Genomic DNA, 25,139 nt, shown 5'->3' with positions numbered 1-25,139 from the left:
ACACGTTTAGCTCATGATAAAGTACTTTGAAAATGTATGAGGCCAAGATAAATAAATAGTGTGTTTCCTATTCCAACCCGAGAAAAAATAGGGTAGGTAGGTAGGGAAAACATTTTATTTTATTTTAACACTGAAGTGATTGAGATTAGGATTTCTAATAGTGAAGAGGAATTGTTTACTTCTGGAAAGATATCCGCGGATAAATTTTTCAGGGTCGGCTCATATATTTTAGGGTTGATGGGGAACCGGAAACGCACAATTTATTTATCTAGGCCTGAAATTCAGTTAACACATATGTAAATAGTTACAATGAAAATACATTGGGATCGGTATTCCACCATGGATCGTGTAGAGTGACAATTGCAGTAAGGACAGACTGAAATCTGTTTTGGAGGATTAATTGTTGGAAATATGTCTTAATAAAATGATAAGTAGATATTTCTAATAATTGATTAATTTCAATTAAATTATTCATTTGAGGGTTAAAGAACCATATTTTCTTTGATTGTCAGATTCTATCAGAGTCTTATACTATCCATAGGTGCCAGTTTTTCTCTGCAGGCAAATGCATGTATTGAACTATCATGCTAAAAGTAAATAAAAAGCTGACCAATTTTATACTTTTGTCACCTTTAAGGAAGCTACAGAGCAGGAGACACATGTGTTCCTTGAAACACTCTAGTTTTAATTTTATAGTTTTCATATATATTTATTATATTGAGATACGTATCATATCATGTTACTTGTTTATGTATTGAGATACGTATCATATCACAAGATCTACCTGTTTTGTCCCACCTCTATAAAAATGTTTGCTTTTGATGAACTCAATTGCTTTCAAATTGATGGTGATCATCATATAGGTACTCATTGAAGAAGAAAAGAAGAACCGGGAAGATCTGTTGTGTACATGATACTTAAATTTGCACCAGTCTTGCATTTTACTTTATTTGTTATCGACATGAACAATATTTCAAATTTTTTTTTTAGAAAAGGTTGAAATCTCAAAAGTTCAAGGGGTCACAATCTTTAAATTATACCAGTACATGTATTTTTTTAAAAAAATGTGAAAAGTTTAAACAGTACAAAAAAGATGAATGATTCAATCCCAGATGTCGGACTTGATCTCGCCCCTCCAGATAAAGCAAAATGTCTTTTAAAACTATCTAAGTTGATGCAAAGATTACATATTATATTTTTATTATTTCTTAACTGTTCTTGTGTGTCGAGACAAGGTCAGTTGTATTGAGAGCACTAACAAATTATATTTGCTATTGGGGTCAAAAATCAGGTGTTGAGTGATGTAGACTTTTCTTGTAATCATGGGTAAAAATATACACATATACTGATGAAAAAAATTCAATTAAATTGTGTAATGCAGAGCAAAACTATTATTGCAGATTTTGGAGTTTTCACAACAAGAGCAAACTTAAGGTGACTTTATTCTTGAAAATGTTGGAGACTGAGAGGCAGATGTGTAAACAGACAACTCTTCATGGAATTGGAGGATACAAGTATATAACTGAATGCATTCTGTCTGGTTTTCTGTATGGTGACAGAAGGCTTTGGTAAGTCAAGATTACAGTAATAGATCATAAGTAAACAATTATCATTTAAGTTCTCATTTTGAAATCTATGCTTCCATTACCATAAAAAAAACATTCACTGACTTCATTTGCTGACCTTATGGTTATTCAGTCTTTGAAATGCACTTTTTTTGTTTTCAATCGATCTTACTTGAAAGGAAACTCCAATTAACTCTGTGCTAATTTTAGCCCTTTTTTTCAAATGAAAACCTAAGTCACTCACTGACCTATTTGCTATCTGCTTTTGCCCATCCTTCTTTAACATTTGAATATTTTTAGCTTCTTCTCTGGAAATGATGAACCAATTTCAACCAATATCTAGTATGATGAAGGGGAATAAAAATTGTGAATTTCATTATATCTGCCACCCCCCCCCCCCCCCCCTCCCTTTGGCCTGAGGGATAGGGCTAAACTTATTAAAATTATTTCAATCTTTTAAAATCTTCTTTTTTTTACTACTGGAAATTCAGCAGTTGAATTGCTGCTATGGTTGAATAAGCATTAAGCCCTCTGTCAAAATTTTGAAATTCATTGCCCCAAGGTCAGGGGTTCCGGTGTAAGGGTGGAGCTCCATTGATTAAATATGGTGAAAATGCATTATTTCTTTGAAAATATCCTTCTCTGCTCCTGGATATGAAGCAAACAAACTAAGTACAAAGTTATGATGAGCACCTCTTCCAAAATTATTAATTTCATGGCCCTTGGGTTGTGGTGTTAGGATGGGGCTTTAGTGATAATTATAGTGAAAATGCATTAATTCTTTGGGAATCTTCTTCTCTGTCTCTGATTATTAAGGGGAAAAAACTAAGTGCAGGTTATAATGAGCAAGGGTGCTTCTTTGAAAATTGTGAATTTCATAGCCCCTGGATGAGAGGTTGGAGGGTGTGGCCTATGGATAATACAGGTATAGTGAAAATGCATTATTTCTTTGAAAATTTCTTTTCTGCTCCTGAGTGTTGAAAACAATACTAAGTTCATGGTTATGATGAATAAAGTTGCCTTTTCCATAATTTTGAATTTTATTCCCCAAGGGGTCATTAGTTTCGGTGTTAGGGCAGGGCCCTATTGGTTATATAGTGAAAATGCATTATTTTTCTGAAAATCTTCCTTCTTTGATCATGTGCATCAGATTTATACCAATCTTAGTACATAGTTATGATAAGTAACAGTGTCTCTTTCAAAATTGTGAATATCATGGCCACTTGGTTCGGGATTCTGGTGCTAAGGCATGGTTCTATTGAATATACAGTGAAAATGCATTAATTTTTTGAAAATCTTTCCTGCTTCTCGGTATAAAGCAGATAAACTGAGCCCATGGTTATATTAATCAAGGGTACCTCTTCCAGATTTGTGAAATTTGTAGCTCCAGGGTCAGCAGCTCTTATGTTTGAAGATGGAGTTGTCTATTGAATTTATATAGTGAAAATTCCTTAATATTTTTGAAAATCTTTTCTTCTCCTGGGTATTAAACAGACAGACTATTAAATGAGCAAAGTGCCTCTTCCTGAGTTCCAAAATTATGAATTTCATGGCCCTAGGGTCAGGGGTTTTTCTTTCTCTTGCCCTTAGATTTAGTTTTGCTCAAATCATGACCCCTTTGTAGAGCGGGACCACAATGGGAAATGAAAGTTTTACAGAGGAATATATAGCTAAAGATCTTTAAACGTCTTCTCGAGAACAGCAAAACCATGGGTAGTCATATTCATATGGGAGCATCCTCAGGTAGCACTGCCACAGATTTAAGTTTGTTCAAATCATGAACCCCAGGTGTAATGGTTGAGTGGAGCCACAATTTTGGATCAAAGTTTTACATAGAAAAACATAGGAAAAATCTTTAAATAAAAATTAACTGTTCAAGAAAAATAAAACCTTGGTTAGTCATATTCATATGGTTGCATCTTCAGGTAGACTCAAGTTTTTTTGTTTTTTTTTCAATCATGATCCCTTGGGGTATAGGACTGGCATAAAAAACCTATGCAGAGTGTTTAAATGCCTTTTTAAATTAATTCTGATGTAGAATTTTTTTGTTTTATTTATCAATCAGACATTCAGCTGTATAATACACTGTAGTGTACATACTGATGCATCAGTTGAAAATATTTTTCTCTCAGTATGTCATTTAAGCTCACCTAAGCTGAAAGCTCAAGTGAGCTTTTCTGATCACCCATTGTCCGTCATCCCTCTAGCTGTCTGTCCGTCAGTCTGTAAACTTTTCACATTTTCAACTTCTTCTCAAGAACCACTGGGCCAATTTTAACCAAAATTGGTACAAAGCATTCTTGAGTGAAGGGGAGTTTAAATTATAAGAATAAAGGGCCAAGCCCCCTTTCAAGGGGAGATAATCAAGAAAAGACAAAAATTTGGTGGGGTCATTAAAAAATCTTCTTCTCAAGAACGACTGAACCAAAAAAGCCGAAACTTATGTGGAAGCATCCTGGGGTAGGGTAGATTCTGAATTCTTCAAATCATGACCCCCGGGGGTAGGGCGGGGTCACAATAGGGAATCCAATTTTTACATTGAAATATGTAGAAAATATCTTTAAAAATCTTCTTCTCAAGAACCACTTAGCCAGAAAAGCTGAAACTTATGTGGAAGCATCCTTGGGTAGTGTAGATTCTAAATTATACAAATCATGACCCCTAGGATAGGGCGGGGCCACAATAGGGAATCCAAGTTTTACATTGAAATATGTAGAAAATATCTTTAAAAATCTTATTTTCAACAGTCAGGGGTGAGACTGAAATCCATCATTTTTAAAATGACGATTTTAAGCCATAAAATAAAATTTTTATTATGACTTAAACTCGTCATTTTTAAGAAAATGACGAAAAACAGTCATAAAAATTTAGAGTGTTTCTAGAATACCGAGTTACCTCTCTTTGAAAAATGTTAGATCCACCAACCGAAAAAAGGACAAAAAACATCGTAAACGAACTTCATTTCTCTAATACAGTTGACTACAATACTGGTTATGTTGACAGTATAAATTTCCCAAGCAAAATTAAGAGTGGAAGAGTTATTTGTCAATTTATTTGCATTAAATAGGAAAGAAGACGAAAATGACGATATTCTGTCTTTTTTCAAAATGGAGGGTCTGGGCGCACTGAAATATCTCGCTTGTTTTACGGGGCGCACTACTTTTTTATGGCTTTAACTTTTTGTCAAGACTTTTCTCTACAAGTACGTATTCTTCCAGACGGTGTACTATATGTTTTTATAGGGCTAAAAGCCATGTAAAAATGGCGAATTAGTTCTACCAAAATTCGACATTTTACCGCTAAATAATAACTTTCACCTTCCATGTTGATGTTCTAACGCACGTGGTCAGCAGTAATTAGTAACCCGGATGAAATGAAACTTGCGTAAACACTCTTCTTTCAGCGGTGAATTCAAATTTTGCTTTTATGTAACCAGGATAGAAGAATTAAGTTGAAAAAGAAAATATAACAATAGTAAGTCATATTGACAAAAATGACGAAAATACGTACTTAGTAAATATGACGATTATCCATCATTTTTCAAAAATGACGGATTTCAGTCTCACCCCTGACTGTTCAAGAACCAAAAAGCTGAAACTAATGTGGAAGATTCTAAATTGTTCAAATCATGACCCCTTGGGGTAGGGCGGGGCCACAATAGGTATTACAAGGGGGGAAATCAGATGAAGAACAGCGGGGCCAAAGTTACTCAGGTTAGCATTGTGGTCCAGGGGCCTCTTCTTTTACCCTAAAAAATAAGCACTATTTATATGATGTTACCCATTGCAAAATATGTTGTTAATGATGAGGCAGGGCTCAACATTAACGCTTGTCCGCTTGTCCGGTACCAGTGAAAAAAAATTACGGACAAGTGAATATTGCCAGGCACTTGTCCGATTGGACAAGTGCATTTTAATGTAAAAGAGTGTCTAAATAATAAAAATAACGACTGTTGAAAGTTATTCGGTAGTTTCAAGACGGAAGCTGTACATAAAAACCGGACTTCGATCCCGATAGAGATCGTTAATTGAGTTCACATTCGATCGGGATCGAAGTTCACTAATTGCATACTACCGAAAAGGCATGGAACTTACGAACTTAACGAATGTGGACATTTATGTTGTTGTCAGGACAGAAAGCCTAGATAAAATTTTATTTTATGTGTTTTTTGTATTTATCAATAACATCACGAATCAATCAAGCACATGCCATGTGTAATGGACTTTATTTTAGTTTTCAAGTTGACAGTATTAGATCTCTATTGAAAAATTTTCGGACAAGTGAAGTTGAAGTTCGGACAAGTAAATGTCTTGGTCACTTGTCCGAATGGACAAGTAGGAAAAAAAGTTAATGTCGAGCCCTGTGAGGGTAACAATATTACCACGATTCATTCAGAACAGATCACTCTAACCTCCGACTTACTTCAGCCAAAATTCTTTGTGAAGATATAACCATGTTGATAAATATTGAATTATCAGAAAATTTTACAATATCTACTAATAAATGATTGATTATAATTGAGAGTAATCAATTGGTGCCAGGGATCGACATTAATGGTTGTCCAATTGCCTGAGACAAGTAAATTCTCAGTTTGGGCAAGTGAAATTGTCAAAGTACTTGTCCGATCGAGCAAGTGATTTTGTTCATGCAAATACACATATTTATTTAGATTACATTAATTTATTAATGAAACAATAAATTGAACACTTGATTTCCGCCACGCACCTGATTGACAATTATGTTTCCTTGGTAGCGTTTCTGGATTATACCATTCATTTTGAAATCAGGTTCGTTATTTTCCTTTGTAGTAAATACGCTCTACGTCTAACAATATTTTGTTAACTTCTTATTAGGAAATTAGATTATTTATTCACGCACAGAATATATGTACAGCGTAACATAATGTATCCTGATCAAGATAAGATGTATGTTTCGTAGCAACTACATGTATCTTCCTTTAGCGTTGCTTCAGAGTTTTCTCTGAAAATCACGATTCACAAAAGGATCCTACCGAAAATAATTTTTTTAAAATATGAATTTTATTACATGTATAAGGAAATTAAAAGGAAATGGTTATTGCTGCATGGCAGTGTGTGTTAGAAGGTTAAATTTACAAGTACAGTTGTATACATTTATGTACAAATGCAGCATCTTTTTTTTTTTTTTTTCACTGACTGGTATATATACTGATATTTGATCACATTTTTTCTTATCATAACATTTACAGAAATTAATTTTTTGCTTATTAAGTTCTTTCCTAATTTTGGGCAACCAAGTTTTGCATTGAGACAAGTCAAAGTTTGAGATCACTTGCCCAAAAAAGGGCAAGTGAATCTGAAAGTTAATGTCTATCCCTGGATACAGTGCCTCTGGCCTGATGTGTTATTTTTACACCGGACCGGAATGTCTGATGTCTCAGAATTTGGTTTTGAGCTTAACTATTTCGACGCAGTCATTTCAATGTTTTTTTTTATAAGTAGAAAATATACAATTTCAAATGCATAAGTAAACATCATTAAGACACATGGACTGTCTACAGAATTATGTGGGAGCGATCCCTGGTAAAAGAAAAGCTGTTGGGCCTATACTTAAGAGGTTTTTCCTTTGTATTCATTGCATTAATTAAAAATTACACAGGACTTAATGTCCAGTGTGGTCCAAAAAACTTTCGCATAGACTGACTTAAAAGCTCTGAATTGAAAACAGTTTTATGCAAGAAAAAATTAAAATCTAGTTAAAGAAACTTTATATGCAGCATATCAAACATGTTTAATGTGCTTTGATTTAGAGGACTTATGAACATTATTTAGTTTCAGTACATTTATATGATGATTGATTCTTTAAATTTAGATTTGGTAGATATTTATTGAAAAAATAATTTGTATTTTTAATGTAAATGTTAAGTAAAATAATGCATTTCTCCAAAAGCCAGTAGACAGTGATAAATATTCCTCACGAGTCAAAAATGATAAATATTCCCCACAAGTCAACAATGATAATAAATATTCCCCACAAGCCCACAGTGATAAATATTCCCCACATGTCAACAATGATAAATAGTGATAAATATTCCCCATAAGTCAATAGTGATAAATATTCCCCACAAGTCAACAGGGCTAAAAAGTGAAAATTATTCCCCACAAGTCAGCAGCACAGGTACTTATGGATAGGACCCCCCCTCCCTTAGGACTTGGACTTTTTTTCAGAAATTATATTTATTACACTTTTTAATGTAAATGTTAAGTAAAATAATGCATTTCTCCAAAAGCCAGTAGACAGTGATAAATATTCCTCACGAGTCAAAAATGATAAATATTCCCCACAAGTCAACAATGATAATAAATATTCCCCACAAGCCCACAGTGATAAATATTCCCCACATGTCAACAATGATAAATAGTGATAAATATTCCCCATAAGTCAATAGTGATAAATATTCCCCACAAGTCAACAGGGCTAAAAAGTGAAAATTATTCCCCACAAGTCAGCAGCACAGGTACTTATGGATAGGACCCCCCCTCCCTTAGGACTTGGACTTTTTTTTCAGAAATTATATTTATTACACTTATTTATCAGGTGTACCATAGGAATAAATCTGTAAAACCCTAAAATAATCGTTCCACACAAAAAATACCCCACTGTACATTATAAGAGAGAAACATGCCACATGTTTACGTTGTTCCCCCTGCTGGTCTTTCTGGGTTTAAAAACATGTATTGGATGTATGGTGGTGGAAAGTGTTAAAGTAGTCCCCCCCCCACAATTTTTTTTTTAGTAATTGGTCCCCTACCGGTGCAACCGGAGGGGACTATAGGTTTTAGGTTTCCTCTGAGTCTGTCCGTCTGTCTGTCTGTCTGTCCCTCTGTCTGTCTGTCCCACTTGGTTTTCCATACTTTTTTCCTAAACGCTTGCAGATATTCAGTGATTTTTGGTATGTGAGTGTATCTTGATGAGTTACAGATCAGTTTGCATTTCGTTCCGCTTCATTGATTTTGACGGAATTACGGCCTTTTCAATTTTTAAGGGTTTTCCGCAATTTTCTTTTAAACGCTTTCAGATATTGAGCTGATTTTTGTTATGTGACTTTACCTTGATAAGTTGTGGATCAAATTTGCATTTCGTCCCGCTTCATTGATTTTTGACGGAATTATGGCATTTTCAATTCTTAACGGGAACCAGATTACACTTGGCGGTAGGGGACTAGTATTGCTAATGCAATACTCTCAGAGTGCTTGTTAATTATTAATTTGTATGTTACAAAGCAAGCAAAGATGCAGTATTATTGGAGCTAGGTTAGGTCACATTATGAGGTCACAATTTTTCATGGAGATAAAAAAGTTTCTGAAGAACAGCAGAGCTGAAATGGCTCAAGTGAGCATTGTTGTATATATATTAAACCTCTTTTAGATCATCTTTTATTTAAGAAGACTTCAGCTTAAGGAAGCTATTGATCTTAGGTAGAGTTGACTTCTTTTTCTCTTTGAAGATATGGGGAGAATTGGAGTGGCTAAGAATCAGATGGAGACCCAATGTCAGTTCACATGGAATACCAGGGTTTGCAAAGGAGGACATTGGAACTGGCTTAAGTATTCGAACTTCTGATGGCAGTTGATGAAAGAAGATGTCATACTTAGGGAAACATTAAATTACTTTGAATGGTAAGATTTGATTATTATACCCTGTAAAGTTCAGTATATAAACATGATATACTGTAAATCAACTTTAACTTGCCTGCAAGAAAGATCTGCAATTTTTGCAACCTTCATTACTTAGAAATATTTCTCATCACAAACCAATCATAAGTTGTGACAGCTATTGTATTATGGTAGAATGTTTCCTTCACTGGAAAAATTGATGCTTACTGTTGCAGATGGATTTCAGGGTAAAGAATCCTGAGTAAAAATTGTCGGGAATAATAGTTGATTTACAGAATACATGATTTTGCAGTTAAACATAGGTATTTTGAATACTGATATCTCGAATACAGTGGATATGTCAGTAATTTTTAAGTCCCAATCTTTTATTATATTTAATAAGTATTTTACCCTTCAGTGCTCCAAGTTGCGACTAAAATGGTCGCATTTGCAACCAAAAATTTAAATTTGTGACTGGAAATTAAAACTAACTCGCATTATTGCGACTGAGAAAATTTGGGCTGGCGATTGTCAATTTTATGATTGGGATCAAGATTACTTTTTTCCCAAGCTTCTCTGTCAAGAAAATGTTTGAGGACATTCCTAAAACTTTGTTAAGCGTTGCAAAGACTGAGATTACGTAATGATATGCCAGCATGCTGTACAGTCAACAGAACGGCTGTCAAAATGTTGTATTCTTTTTAAAACCTGATCTTGTTAATGGAGCATTTGGCTAATATAGCTTGAATATCATCATGTTTTGGTGATGTGGACAACAACTGGTTAATACATAGGTTCATAAAATAAACATATTAACAAACAGCTGACGAAGTCAGATCTGAATAGTTCAAACTTATGCACGCATCAGTCAAACTTGCTACAATTTCATTTGAATTAATTTTAATTCTAGGATAAAACACTTGTGTTCTTCATTGCACAACCATACTGGTGGTTCTATGAACTACTATTTCATGAGTGGTTTCTTCAGTCTAGCAAATTATTAAGTCACAGTAATAAGTAATCTTTGATAAATTTTAAAAAGACATCGTAGGTACATAAATGAGTGTTGTTCCTTGCTTTTACTATATGCTACATGTAAATGTGTTTTCACAAAGTGTTTTCACAATGGCGAGTGAAATATTTGTTGATTGCGACCAGAAGTTCTGAAATGGCGACCAAAAAAAAGTTTAGGTCGTCATTTAGCGACCTGGTAGGAAGTGTGACTTGGAGCACTGCCCTTAACATCTTGAATCTTCCCGATATCTCCAAGTTTTCCCACAGTTCTATGGATAGTTCGAGATAACGGGGTTTGAGTATCAGGTTTGACATTTATTTTAACAAGTACTAGACATGTCAGGCTACCTTCCATAATTTGAATTACTAACCATAAAATCACTTGCCCTGACCAAACTTCTTATAATTGTTAATTTTAATTGGTAACTTTTGAAACTATCTCTCATGCGTGTCAAGATTCTGACAGAGTAGCCATTTTGAGTCTGGTTCATTAATTGGGACATGAAAATTATGAGCCTTAAAGACATTCAACAAACTTTACTAAAATGATTATCCTAAATATTAATAAATACAGAAAGTGTTACTTGGTAAGTATTAATACCATATCAATGGATACGTTTCAACCCAGACTTGTCTACTACAGCTAAAAATATATATTATAAAAAATTTTATTGCTAAAAATAACAATTGTGTTATGAAGGGATTTCAACATACAGAGCAAAGGTTGTGCTTACATTTGTACAAATAAGATAATTTTTTTTTTTTTACAATTTTGTATATATTTATTCAAAAGACTGAAAAGGATTTAAGAGTTATCAACCTGACCAAAAGGTCTAGTTCACATACATTGCACACAACCATACCATTCATTTAACCAAGTTGGTCTGACGTGCCTTAGTGTTAAACCCTGACTGTATTATTATTTTTTTTTAGCAAGATCGCAAAGTTTTTCATTTCAGATTACTGGTTAGCCATTTTTGGGGGACATGTATCAGTACTATAAAGACATTTATAGATGAGTCTTTAAATACATTGCATCAGAATACATGAATATGGTTAGGACATATAGAGTTTGTCATGTCTATCTTCCGTCTTTCTGTCCTTCCGTTATGCTTTGTATTTAGAACAGTCTAAAGCTCAGTTTCAAAGAAACTATGACAGGATCTTTTTATCAAACTTCATAATATGCTGATACACACGGAGGAGAACTATTCAACTGCATCAACATTTCATGATCATGACCTTTCCTTTGACCTTGACTTACTTTTCTTAAATTAGTGTTTAGCTCAGTTTTAAAGAAACTATTCAAGATATTTTTACCAAACTTCATATGCTGATACATACTGATGAGAGCTATTCAACTGCATCAACATTTTTTTTTACCTTGACATTTCCTTTGACCTTGACTTCACTTTTCTTAAATTAGTATTTAGCTCAGTTTTTAAGAAACCATTCTGGACAGTGTTATCAAACTTTATATGCTGATACAAAATGAAGTAAGCTTTTGAAGGGCATCAACCTTTTTTTACTTTAACCTTTCCTTTGACCTCACTTTCTTAAATTTGTACATTTTGTATTTTGCTTAGTTTGAAAGAAAGCATTTAAGATATTTCTACATAAGCTTATACACTTAAACAGAATTTGGTGAGAATTTATCAACTGTATCTTTTTTTTTAGATTTCAATTTCAATTTTGAAGACCGTTCACAGTAGCTCAATCAGTAGAGTGCTCGCTCCATGATCGGGAGGTCGTGAGTTCAAATCTCGGCTGCGACTGACCTAAGTCGATAAAAAAATGGGTAGCAACTGTTCCTTTGCCATGCGATCAGCACTTTGAAGTGAAAGTTGTGGGTCCTTTGGATGAGACCTTAAAAACTGAGGCCCCGTGTCACAGCAGGCATTGGCACTATAAAGATCCCTCACTGCTCATTGGCCCTGAGTGTCGAGTAAAAGTCAAAATTCATACACTACTATTTGATAATGACCAATTGATATTTGCCCCCAAAATCAAACTTTGACAGAGAAATGCATAATTATGTTCTAAAACAAGGGGATATATTTTCATCAGCCATGACATCATATGTTAGATATGACATCAGGAAGATGACCTATAGTCAAATTTTCCATAACTTTTGTAAAATGATAATGGACTGTATCAGTGAAATATGTTTACTTAATATTGTTATGGAGCAGATTTGCGCTTCTTTAATTTTAGAGTAAAAATTGAACAAATTGTGTACATTTTGTCCTCTTTCTGATAAATAACACAAAATCTAAATAATCTGTGGTGTCCTAGAAACAAAAATTGCCAATGACCTGCTTTGAAACTACGATATTTTTTGTTAATTCTGATTTTTCTGCCCCCGCCATAAAATGGGCAGGGGAATATAGTGTTACTCTGTTCCATCATTCCATCATCATTCACTTCCCATTCATTATCTCTGCAACAGTTGCACACATTCAACGCAAATTTGACATATGGATATATTTATAAATGCAGGTCAAGGTCAAATTTGGTTATGGTCCGATGATTTTTGACAGAGTTATTCCTCTTGAACTTAGAAAAAATAGAAATGTTCAGTTTCCACTCTCTTACTTTTGTAGGGATGTATATATAAGGTTGAAATTGCATGTGCAGGTATTTTACCAAAAAATACAGGTCAAGTTCAAATTTGGTCATGGTCCGATGATTTTTGACAAAGTTATCTCTCTTGAACTTAGAAAAAATTAAGAAATTAACTGCAGAGGCATTCATGGCGTTCAACACATCTAGTTCATACAATATATACAATTCAGGACATTTCAAGAAATTTTAAAAATATTACATTTAAGGGGGGGGGGATTTATATAGCTCTTTTAATGTTGCATTACTAATATACCCGCGACTGGGCATTCATGTCCTATGGACATCTTTGTTGTCTTTTCATTCTGTGAGATTTATAATATTTAAGTTTCTAATATGCTTATCATTTGAATGCCTACTAAGATCATGATTTTGTAGTTGGTATTTCACAAATACTCTGTGCCATTTGACAAACTTAGAATACTGCCAAATGCAATTTACATCTCGGGTGCGGGGTGTGCAATTACAAAAATTGGCAATTAGTTGTATTTTTTGCTGATATTTCCTACATTGCTTTAAATGCTCATGACCAATGCTTTCTTTTCAGATATTACCTAAAAACATCAAACAACAGGGGAAAAAAGAGGACTGCCTATTTCCGATTTATCTTTACACAACAACACCAGAAGCACTACCATCAAAAAATTAAAATCAATATATAGGAAGAAAAAATGAAGACATTGATTAAAAGAAAAGAAGTTCAAAGAGTTTCGAATATTATGTCAAGTTGTCAACGACAACACAGATCTGGAAATGGATTTTCTTGCCTAATAATTATATTAAATGCATGTTCATGCATGACTTTTGTTCCAACTGTGTTCCCTGTATCACAATTCCTCCATCATGTATACATGTAGAGCAAGGGCAATGTTAAAAAACCATCACATCTTGTGTAACACCAACAAAACAGCTTTTTATTGTTTGGACATTAAATGCTTATGATTATACTTAAAATTGCAAGAAAAAGGACTGTACCTGTGTAAAGTACAATGCAGCAATATACAAAAAAAGATTGTCCAACAATATTTTTGTCTCTGTTATTTGTGTTGTACTGGTATACACTTATGTATTGGAGCATGAGAAATAAAAAAAAATATTTCTTGATTTAAAGATGAAGAAAGTTTGGGAAAGTCTTGGAATTAGTGTTTGAAAGGTATATATATAAACTATGTTGTGTATAAATCTTTATATACTTTTGTTAAATCAGAGTGCATATTTCTTTAGATAAGTAAAGAAGTTAAATAGAGCAATTTATCAAATAATCATTCAATAAGTAATGCATTCATTAAGGTTCATTAATGTTAAGCACTTTGATAGAAACAGTTGTAAAGGAATATTTTTTCATATATTGAGAATTTAAAGAATTTTTAAATCAGTCAGTGAAAATAATTCCTTATCTTTATACAGTCATGTATGTACAAATGTTTTAACGATGAAATGACTATGCAAAGAATGGAATAAAACATGTCACTGTCTTGAATTGTTTAATTTATGCATTCACGAATATCAATGTTGGCCTGTGTGGAAGGAGAAAGGTTCATGAAATAGTATCCTTAAGGAGTATATACAGTACTTTAAAATATTCAGCAGAATTTCTTTACTTGCATGTTGCCAGACATTATTAATTAATTAGGGCTCCGCTCTGCGGGCGCCGTATAGTAATCAGTCTGTCTGTCCGTCCGTCCGAGATCTCTTGTCCACAGCATATCTTCTATCTCCTTGGCCCAATCTGGCTCATACTTCACCCACAGAGTGTCTTTGGGTAAAGGGTGTACAGTGACCTTGAACCATGTTTCTAGGTCTAAGGTTAAGGTCATAGCAGAATTATATGAAAAATCCTTGTCCGGAGCATATCTTCTCTCCTCTTGGTCCAATGTGGTTCATACTTCACTCGCACTGGTCAATCGATGTGCAGTGACCTTGAACAAAGTTTCTAGGTCAAGGGTCAAGGTCAAAAATAGCCTCTCTGTCTAAAATCTTTGTTCGGTGCATAATTTCTTTCCCTTGAGTCCAGTTAGCCTCAAACTTTACCAACTGACTTAGGGTATGGAACATTTGTGATTTTCCTTCCATATTTTGATAGAGGATATGCAACAATTTTCATAGAGGATATGCAACATTAGTGATTTGTGTGCTGTCTTTTGATAGAGGGTATGGAGCACTCGTGATCTTTATGCCATTTTTTTTTTATAACAAGGATGACATAGAAGCCCTTTAGACTCGAGCAACACATCCCTTAATAGTACACAAATGTTCCTCTTCAAAGTAAACTCTTTTCAGCTACTTTACCTTTTCATGTTCGGTTTTGAAAGCGGGGCCCTTTGAGAAGGCCACCATCTCAATGATATCTGGTTATGAGTGTGAGGTTACAAGCCTTATAATTCTTTTATATGAAAATAATTTTAACTACTAACTTTAATTGTAAATGTCATGTTACCATGACAGTTGTAATTGTCATGATCCCAGCAAGCACTTTGGTGTGCTGAAATGTATCAATTATAAAGAAAAAGGTGGGAGATTTGTCTTGGAAAAAAGGGAACATATTACAAGAATTATTAAGAAAAAATAGTATGAAAGAAAGCAAAGGCCATCACTATTATTATATGAATTAATAATCTAAACTCTCTGATTGGCTGAGATCCAACATTATAGAAAAATACAACATGAACTTTAAGTTCACCTGCACGTGACTTTCCAGGTGAAAATATGAATTTTTAGCTGAAATAATGTAGCCCTCTTCAATATTTTTCATCTGATGTAAAAAAAAAAAAAAAAAAAAAAAAAAAAAAACGGAGAGGGCTACGTTGTTGCAGCTCATGAATTTTGTCTACATTGGACTAAAAAATAAATTGAGAACTTCCTAATGGATAAAATTAGATCTGAAAAGTTATTTCACCCGTAGAGGGAAGGGGGGCACTTTTTTCTGAACGATGTCTACTATCGGTTAAGTATACATGTAAAATGTTCGTGGAAAGGCTTTTTGATCTTCCTTTTTGATACAGTATAATATTGTCACCGGCGACATTTATGTACCTTCCATAACTCCACATATTGTCGTCTGTCGGTCTATCTTATTGCAGGCATACAACAAAATTTGAGTACCCTGGATGCACATATTAAGATAATGCTAATGATGATGAAAATGATGAGGAAAGTTAAGGCTTGCTAGCAGACAGGTTGTACATACATGAAATATCTCTTTAATTTAAAATGTCTGAAATATCTATCGAAATTAATTGCATCCTACTATTAATTTAACTTACATTGATATCCAATGCTTTTGAAGATTTAACCAATATCACATACATGTAGCTTCTATGGAAGCAGGTTTATTGAGAAGACTTTTAATCAAAAGGGTCATGAGCCACATGGGTTACATGAGAAACTCTTTGCCTGCTGTTCTACATTAAGATCCCCCCTATACACTGTACATGTATTCGGATGTAAATTTCTGATCGCCTTTTGTGACCCAACCCTATATACAGCGGACGTGATTTGATAAAAATGAATATTTCTAGTCTCTACCATTGGATTTTTCCACTTTAGTACGGTTCCTTAATTATGGCTTTGCAGTTGAAAATCTACACCAAGTAAGGAAGCTTCCATACAAGTTTCAGCTTTTTTTTTGGTCTTGTGGTTCTTGAAAAGATTTTAATGACTCTACCATATCTTTGTCTTTTCTTGATTATTTTCCACTAAGAGTGATTTAAAAGAGTCACTTGAGCTTCCAGCTCAGGTGAGCTAAAATGTGGACCCCCCCCCCCCCGACCACCATCCATAATTACATTGGCACATGTATAAGAATAGCAAAAAATATTATCAAGATACATATTACTACTGAACTCAAAAACTCTATATAATGACAACTGACAAAAGAGAATATTCAGGAATTCTGAAATCTTTGTAAATCATAGTCGTGTACACCGATCCTTGACAAAAAATTTTTACCACAAAATTTTCTCCCTTCATTATTGCGAGTAATTCTACTGTCTGTCTGTCTCCCTCCGTGCGTGTTTGTGTGAGAGTGTTTGTCAGTCTCTTCACGGCCCTAGTAAATATTCGCTATGATTACACAATTGAATAATTCATATCTCCTATTGGCTGAGATTCAACAAAGAAGAAAAAAAACACTACGTTATATTCACATGCATGTGATTTTCCAGGTGAATATAAGGATTTATGTTCTCGATACCAATAGTTTTGGAAAGCTATTTCACTTGCTACCGACTTCCACTCAGGTGAGCATAACATTAGGGAATATATAATTTGGGGTGGGGATGGTTTTGGGGTGGAAGGGACCCCCCCCCCCCCAACACTTTTTCCTGAACGTAAATTTTTACTTTTAATTCAATTAGAATAAAAACGTTCATTGAAAGGCTGGTCCCTCACTAATGGTTCTTAATACCCCACCCAACCCCACCAAACATCAAACAAAATTTGAAGTAAAGAGAATTCTATTTTCGTTGGGCTAATCAAAGATTTACCCCTGATAATGCCCCCATTGCCCCCCCCCCCTTCCCCCCGCCGAAATCGATCCTATCAAAGAGCCTGACATTATTTCTTTTATTATCATAGCAACTAGAGTTGATTTCAAAATTAAATCCAATTTAATACGACTGGTAACGTTTATTTAACACTGATTCTCTCATTGCAGTTGGCTTGTAACAAGTAAGATGGCATGAACTGCTTAATGATTTTATATCATTTCATCATTGAATTATATATCAAAACAATTATTGCTGTTTGAGATCAATGCGATGATTTAGCCATTTTTGATGTACAATATTCATCTCGCCCTTCAGGTTCAGGTGGCTAAATCATCGTATTGAACTCAAAACAACAATAATAATTGTATGAAATAATTTATCGGCGACAAAATTTGCAAATGTTCACAGTACATATTGTCGCCGACGACAGCATGTGCCGATGCTTGACTGTACATTAACTTTATCGTCCATTATGCAGAAGGAAAGTAAGGAATTGTCACCGGCGACAATATGTATACCGATGGACGACAATATGTGCAATGTGGGTAGGTACATATTGCCACCGACGACAATACGAACAGAACGACAATATGTACCGTCACATCCCTTCACACGAAATAAAATTTGGAATTTAGACATTTTTTTTACCCCCACCCTCTCCCCTCAGGTTTCAAAATCGATGCAACGTGCCTGATATTTTTTTCAAATTGTATTAAAATTTGAATTTAATATTTTCTCAAATTTTCTGTATAATATCATGAATTATATGTTGCTACAGAGTCAGAAATTCCAAATTAATACAACTATATAGTTATTTTTATTTTATCTTCAGCAAATGTAAACAAGAAAGGTTGCATGTTAGCTTAACAAGTTTGTATTATTCAATCATTGAATCAAATAATAAAACAATTATACAATTAAACTAATAGGTATCTCGAACATTGATATCTCTAATACCATGGATATGTCCAGGTAAGATGGAAGTCCCCAGTTCTTTTTTTATGCATTTTAACCCTAATATCTCGAATCCTCCGATGTCTCGAGGTTTTTTCTTGATCCCATGGAGGTCGAGATAGCAAAGTTTGACTGTAATGTTGTTTTTCCAGGTCAGTACGATGATTTATACATACAACAAGTTATTATATCCCCGCTCCGAATGAGAAGAAGGGGTATACTGTTTTACCCTTGTGTGTCTGTATGTCTGTCTTTTTGTCTGTCTGTCGGTAACAAATTTTCGTCGCAGTTTTCTCAGCAACTACTCATCGCATATACTTAAAATTTTAGCACACACTTTCTTTAGGCATGTCATATGTTGGGATTCATTTTTGTACGAATTCTTGTTTATTCGTGCGTCTGTCTGTATCAAATTTCCGTCGCAGTTTTCTCAACAATTATTCTTTGCAGTTCACATGAGAGCGTATATTCACATCAGATTACTAGTGAGTATTGCCTCACAGACTTCTTGTTTAATATGTGTGCAAAGTTAGAAAATTAAATACCCCTTCACAGTGTACAGTAACAAAATTTAAGATCCTACCAGCTAGGGTTTTGCACGCAGGCACGTTATATATTTACATTTATATGAAAAATGTAAGCCAAGTGGGTCAATCGTTCTCACTGAAGAATGCAAATGTAATTTTCTAGAACTATACTGACTGCCTAACTTATCGTAATATTCAGGATAAAGATCGACTAATTTTTTTTTTATAAAATCAAAAGCCAAACAATCATGGACAAAAGAGTGATATCACTGGCATCGAAAGCGGGGGTAAATGAAAAGATACGCATAGGGAATGGGCCTCTTGTTTCTTGAACTTGTTTGTTAATAGCTTGCCTCGTTTTAGATATTGTTCATACGTAGAGCTAGCATACTCTTGCGTATCGAATCAAATGAGAAACTTAAATTCCATATGCAGGTGATAAGGGTATCATTGCTACATAAGTAAAAGAAGTTGACGATTGAATGTTGAAGTCATTACATTTATCATAAAGCGTTGTTGTTAGGTAACTCTAGAGACGCGCCAGGTCTGACCTGCAAATTAGTAAAAATTGTTTAAATGGCAAGTAGTACAGGTACTTTCAGTGGCACAAGGAGAATGAAAAAGAATTGAGGCTCTGAAAATTGAAGATGAAAATGTTGCGGTCATTTGCAAGAGATATTAATAATTTCTTTTTTGCACTACATTATATCAAATTGTACAACTTATTATCTCGTGAAAAGCACCCCCCCTTCATTTTTTTCTGAGTATAGTATTTTGCTATAGTAAAATTTCCACTGGCAATTTCCAGGATTTGGACAGTAAATTACTTTTTTTTTGTTTTGATTTTTTGGGAAGTTGCCCCCCCCCCCCCCCCAACACTTTTGAAACCGTTGCTACTGGCCTGTATATAGTTAACACCTCTTATTATATCCTTAACGCGACTTGCAAGGTATTTTTTTATTTGGTGTACCTTTTTTTGCTCTGAAAGTGTACTAAACCAACCAGAGGACGTGTATATGGTATTGAGAGTTGAGTAGTATACATGTTTAAATACTGCATGTAGTTAAATATATCACGCTGAAAATTTTTACCCCAAGAAAACGATTGTCAACCTAGGCGCAGCCGAGGTTGAAAATGGTTTTCGAGGGGGTGACAATTTGTAATATAGATAATAAAATGGGAATAAACAGGCGGATAAAGGGTGAAGATTCGAGCTAACAACCTCCGTCAATTGAACCCCCTTGTTTATGTGTGCAAATATTTGTTACCCCTCCCCATAAAAATATAGGATTGTGTATCCCCTTATGTTTGGGCTTTCTAAGGGTCTGCGTACTGAAGAATTTTTTTAAGCTGATGCTAAAAGATATTAGCTGTATCAGGGAGTATGGGGTAAACTGCGAAAATTCGAGATATAGTGTATGCGTCCCAAACACTGAAATATATAGGAATTTGAACGTTGCTGATTGTTGAATGATCTAAAAACAAAGTATGAAAAATTCTCTTCATAATTACTAATAATTTAGATAGTATACGATTTGCAATTCTAGAGCATTTCCACCATGCATTCCATATTATACAGATACACATTACTGATGGGCCATTAAATAAATTGATTGCACAGATTCAAGTTAAAAATAATCTTAAGAAAATCATGCTGTATGAACAAGATATTATTGTGACATATTTCTGCCACTACTTGTCAGATGTTTATGTCGACTTGTCAGCTATTTATGTCAACTTGTCGAATAATTATTGTCGACTTGTCAGATAATAATCATCAGGACCAGGAACTCGGTATCTTGTTATTAAAGTATGTTAAAGCCACTAACTGAAATTTACTTGTCATCAAAATATCTCTCAAGTCAACATAATATTCTGATAAGTCGACATAATTATCTGACAAGTCGACTTGTTAGATGTTACGTGTATGTCGACTTGTCAGATACTGATGTCGACTTGTAATATATTATGTCGACTTGTCAAAAAATTATGTCAACTTGTCACAAAATTATGTTGACTTGTCAGATAATACGAGAATCATTAAAAAATTCGTAGAATTTTGGCATAACTTTTTTATTCAATATCATATCATATCATATCGAAATTCGGTACACATATTTTAGCAATAGCTTCATATAATTTGAATTAAAAAATTGGAATATATCTTGATATTTATCAAAATTATCAAAAAATGGGGTCACGGAGCAGGGTCGAAATTGAGTTATCAACTAATCATATACTTTATGATGTGTACAGTCATACCTCTAATAAATGGTGCTTAAACGAACTAAAATTTAATTGATTAAATTTAGTATTGGTGCATTTCTTCATATGCTAAAATTTTATGTAATATATTACTTCGTTTAAAAGATATCAATATCTAAAGACAGACTTCATTAGAAAAATAAAAAAAAAACGATGACATCGAAGGACGTAACGGAGCAGTGAGTAGAGAGAAAAATTGGTTTTCATTCAGGAAACCTTTTAAAAAAAACTCTGAAAATGCTAGACCGAAGAACCAGGAAGTATATATAAATGACCCGTGCAATTGTATATACATGGAAAAGACAGTTTTTGGGTGATAGAGATCTTGAATCTGACGTAAACGGTTTGCGAAGAAACAGATTATAGTTAAAAATTTTGAAACGTGATGTGCACTTGTTACAACGCACTTGAAAAATCATGCACTTTGAAAAAAAAAATCAAAGTGCGTTAAATTTTGAACCAAATAAAGGCACTTTGAAAAAAATTCTTTTCAAAGTGCTTTAATATTAACACACTTTGAAAAAAATGTGCATGGCTTGCAGGCCCGTAGCAACGGTTTCATAAGTGGGCGGGGGAGGGGGGCAACTCCCCCCCCCCCCAAAAAAAAAACATCAGACCAGCAAAAAAAAATTAGACTTACCAAAAGTGTGTGTGGAGGGGAGGGGGGACTTCCCAAAATTATCTGACAAGTTAAAAAAAGCTAATTTACTGTCCAAATCCTGGAAATTGCCAGTGCTCGACCTTACAACATCAAAAGGGGGCAGCATCTTAATGAAATTTTACAACAGCAAAATACTATTCTCAGAAAAAAAGTTGGGGGGGGGGGTGAACATTCTCAGTACACTCTATGTAATTAGCTCTTTTATTTCGCTTGCAGTTAATTGAATTGTAAAAGAAAGAAAATGTGTCGCATGATTTTACATCATAATTCAACTTAGTAAAACGATTCAGTCTGGTTTTTTTTCTCTCAATACTTTTATAATACTCTAGTAAACAAAGATATTACGTATAAAATTTTTGCATTTCAAAATAATCAAGTCTATTTAAAATTAGATGCTAGATCCGCTCGCATACTCGCTACACTAACTACACTGTACGTAAATTTTAATCAGATTGAAATTAATACTTTTTTATCTGAAATATTATGTATAGAAAAACAAAGTTAACAAATCATCTAATTTCGGCCTGAAACGTCAGGACAACGTGATTCAAATGTATATACATGTATATATCATATGACTGTCCGCCAACAATAAATCATAAAATCGTAGAATTTCGCATATATTCGAAGTCGACTTTTTATAATTAATAATGTATAAACGATGCATGAACTTTTCACAAATATAAAAGTTTAGAATTTTAGACTATTTAGACTATGATTTTTACAGTAAAATTTAGAAGTACATAATGCAAGCAATGTTAATAATGAACACAGAGAGAAATCTAAATTTTAGCTGTTTACATATTTTTAAAATTAAAGTCAGTCGGATGGGATGATAACTGGTGTCCCAGGTCAAGGATTACAACCTCCTGGCACGCAAAGGGTCGTTTCTCTGGATTTCTAAAAGAAAAAGGAGAAGAGTAGGCTCACTTCGGGCTGCCAGAGAAACCAAATATTTTTAAAAACCGGTCATATAAACCTAAATTTCGGCCGAAATATGGCTAAAATATGCCTACTTGGCATTAAGCAATTCACTATCAATCAGTCGATCAATCAACCATCCTTATACTGTTATTACGATATATTATTAATTTATTCAGCCTACAATATGGAACCAAGAACTTTGATGAAAAGGCGATTTTTTTTGGGGGGGGGAGCAAAGTATAATATAAGGTACAGAGTGGGTATTTTTTGCCTAGCTATCTGTCCAATTACGAGTAAAAGAGGGTGTACATGAAATCGCTATTTGAAGGTGAATGTGAATGTAGAAACTGTTTTAGAAAAAAATCCTGATAAAAAGAACATGTAAATGAGCTTCTGAGACTACATGCTTTATCGAAAGTGAAAGCGACACATATTTTGTTAAAATTGGAAAATAACAACCCCAAGACTTTATGGATTGACCGCTAAGAAATGAAAGCAGGTCATCTATTTTGTGAATGAATTCAGCAAAAAATACTCCAACCAGATTGCTACGCGATGAAATGCATATTTGTAAATGAGAGTAAAGTCGCGGTTCATGTAAAATAAAAAAAAGGCTCTTCTGGTCCAGTAGTCTGTACGTTAAGCTTACCTAGGAATAAATGTGTTTCCTGACTTATGCAAGACCTAGCTGCTCTATATCAAAGATATACATGTAAATTAAAACTAACACAGCGTCTGACAAGCCAAGCAAGAACGTGAATTTAAAAAGAATCTGAAGACCAGAATGAGAGATGATTTCCAAAATGCAATCATATCCCATGGAAATAACTGCAGTTTTGATGTGAACTCTAGCGAGATTGTTTGGTATTCATTACAGTTTTCGCAGTATACACATGTATATGAAATCATCCCAATTCTTTACAGCAAGTCGGACCGCGGTTTTTCTTTCAACCCGAAAGGTCCATATATTTGGAAAAGCTTATATGATTAAAACTTCCCTGGGACATACTTCTAAAAAAGCAGTTTTCTTGTATCACGGTGAAATTTATGATATAAAATTAAGAGGCATTAAATTTAAAATTGCCTCTGATATCCATGTTTTTAAAACGCTTGTCTTAAGAATAAATGATCCAGATTTATTTAAACTTTTTATATTGATAAAACTGTATGGATATGATTTTTATTTTTTTGCAAAATTTTCCTTTTAAAAATTCCTAGTTACTTTATATGGAAACCGCAAAGACGGGACTGTATGAAACACCACACATGTACATGTATGTCATGTGATGTGGTACAAAATGTCACATCGTAGCAAACCCCACAATCGTACAACCAGAAAGTACAATCCTTTCTCATTTCTGGAGAAAGAGAGACCTAGATGCAGACTCGCGTCCGTGGCAATGAACTCAACCAAACGAGCAATTTGTAAGAAATAGATAAAAGACCCAGTGAGCATATTTTTTTTTTTATAAACAAAAACAAAACAAAAAACAAGCTCCCCAAAAAGGAATTTGTGCTGCTTCATTTTCGTTGTTGTATAGTGAAAATTCTCTATTGTGAGGCTATATATAGTGAGTGCTTTATCATAGTTTATGCATTCTGGGTTTTTGTTTGTTTGCTGTTTTGTTTTTTTATTATTTTAATTTACGGTTTAGATACTTTTGAGTTCGTACGAAAAATTAAAGGTGATGTGCAGTCATGATTATACATGTACATTTATTGACTGGGTTAGAGTGCAGCATGCAATTTGTTGGACCTTTGACAAGGCCTAAACTGTTAACTAGAATCGTTTACTTTATATTATGACGGAGGTATTTTGCTCTCCCTTCCACGTTTGCAACAATGATGATATCGGGTCAATGCCGAAACTGTCAGACGTCTACTACTTGGTTAACCCATATGATGTGACGTTAAAAACGTCAAAGCGGTCCAATATATCTAATCGACCGGTCCAACATCTCATCAAGCGGTGCTTAATAAAAATTTTTGGGTCACGCGATGAAACTTACGAAATGTTAAGACTTTTAAGATATAGCTATATTTATAAAGGGATCAATTTTAAGGATTTAATATTAACAACAATAATGTCTATGTTATCTATGCAAGGTCATCATGTGCGATGTATGTGTGATTACCTACAGAAAATGATTTAGTAAAATATTCTCACTGTGAAGGATACCGATAGTCAAACAAATATTGATTATTTCTCGTTTGTTTTAATTAAACAAATATATACATATGTATTTGTATTACAAGCATTGAATAATTAAATTTACCCATTATTCTTTCAAAATTAATTTCTTTCTACCCTCAAAAATAAAAAAAGAAAAAAATATTTCCTCCCAATTAAATCACGAAGCCTCTCGTAACTTGGTAAGATGCGTGTTATATGCAGGAAAGCGGGTTGTCCATAAGAAGAGCACCCCCCCCCCCTTTCCGAACGAATTACTGATTTTTTTTTTTTTTTTTTTTTTTTTTTTTGGTTT

The 25,139-nt window shown here is 34.0% G+C and overlaps 1 long non-coding RNA gene across 1 annotated transcript; it reads left to right on the top strand.

Moving 5' to 3' along the window:
• The first annotated feature begins 1,536 nt into the window (after window positions 1-1,536).
• Window positions 1,537-13,945, top strand: LOC133196646 (uncharacterized). The gene is made up of 3 exons (XR_009722391.1): window positions 1,537-1,568; window positions 9,052-9,223; window positions 13,383-13,945. It is a non-coding gene; the product is annotated as an uncharacterized LOC133196646 (long non-coding RNA).
• The last annotated feature ends 11,194 nt before the right edge of the window (window positions 13,946-25,139 follow it).

The sequence above is a fragment of the Saccostrea echinata genome, unplaced genomic scaffold, assembly GCF_033153115.1.
Source record: "Saccostrea echinata isolate AGI-Se365-2 ecotype Australia unplaced genomic scaffold, CSIRO_AGI_Sech_v1 ptg000030l, whole genome shotgun sequence".
NCBI lineage: Eukaryota > Metazoa > Mollusca > Bivalvia > Ostreida > Ostreidae > Saccostrea > Saccostrea echinata.
The sequence above is the reverse complement of the archived record's forward strand: the minus strand, read 5'-3'. Positions and strand labels throughout refer to the sequence as shown.